Below are 1049 nucleotides of genomic sequence, written 5' to 3' on the forward strand. Positions count from 1 at the left end.
GAAAAAGTGAATAAAAGGTCAAAGAAATATAAGCAGAAGAAGAAGAAGAGAAAGGCAGCATTGAGAGCTGCGTCTGAATTGGAGGCCTTGAATAGTGGAAACCTATCTGTTGAAAACACTGGTGAAGGCGATGTTTCAACACCAGAAGCAGTGGGGACTGAGACAGCCACCATCATAATTGAAATCTCTAAAAATGAAACAGTGATTGGGAAACAACAGCAGGAAAGTGAAGACAAAATGGTCCCTGATATACAACAGAATGGGGACCAGAAAGATCAGAAAAAGCCATTAAAGGAAGGTAAAAGCAAGAACAAGAGAAAGGCAGCAGAGAAAGCTGAACTAGAAACTGTCGTAAAGCCAACAGAGACAGATACAAACTCAGTCCCCAACGCAAACACACCAAAATCTGATTCAGAGATCATGCCAGAGATCCCCCTGACAATAGAAACAACACTTTGCACCACGTCAGAAGACCTACCAGGTAAGGCTCCTGTAGTTTCCATAGAAGGTGAGAGTGACATAACAGAAGAACTGAGAACAGAGTCAGCAGAGAACATTATATCTGAACAAGAAGAAAGACCCACAAAAAAGATTTCAATGTGGAGGCGAATAAAAAAGGCCTCAACTCCAACACCTCTGCAGCAATTTAAAGACAGATGTAAAGTCTGTCCAGCATAGACATCACCTTACGTCTGAAGTATATTAGATTTGAAAGGAGGGTGGAGCCACGTGTGTTTTGGGTGATTGGCATTAATTGGAAAAAGAGCTACTGTTATTAATTGGGTATTTTAGTATTAAAAAGACAGGACTTCACGGTGGGAAATGTCTCCCTGTGTAGGTGTGGGTTCACTCCGGGTGCTCCGGCTTCCCCCACGTTCAACAACATCAGAACTCATATTCAACTATTTTGAGATCTAAATTTCTAATTCGAAACAGAAAATCCGACAACCACATTTATTAATTACAGTTAGATTTAGAGAAAGAAAATGTAAACGACAAACAGAGAATTTTAGAAGTCTAAACCTTTATATATAAATCTATTATATATA

The sequence above is a fragment of the Poecilia reticulata genome, linkage group LG14 (assembly GCF_000633615.1).
Source record: "Poecilia reticulata strain Guanapo linkage group LG14, Guppy_female_1.0+MT, whole genome shotgun sequence".
In the NCBI taxonomy this organism is placed as follows: domain Eukaryota; kingdom Metazoa; phylum Chordata; class Actinopteri; order Cyprinodontiformes; family Poeciliidae; genus Poecilia; species Poecilia reticulata.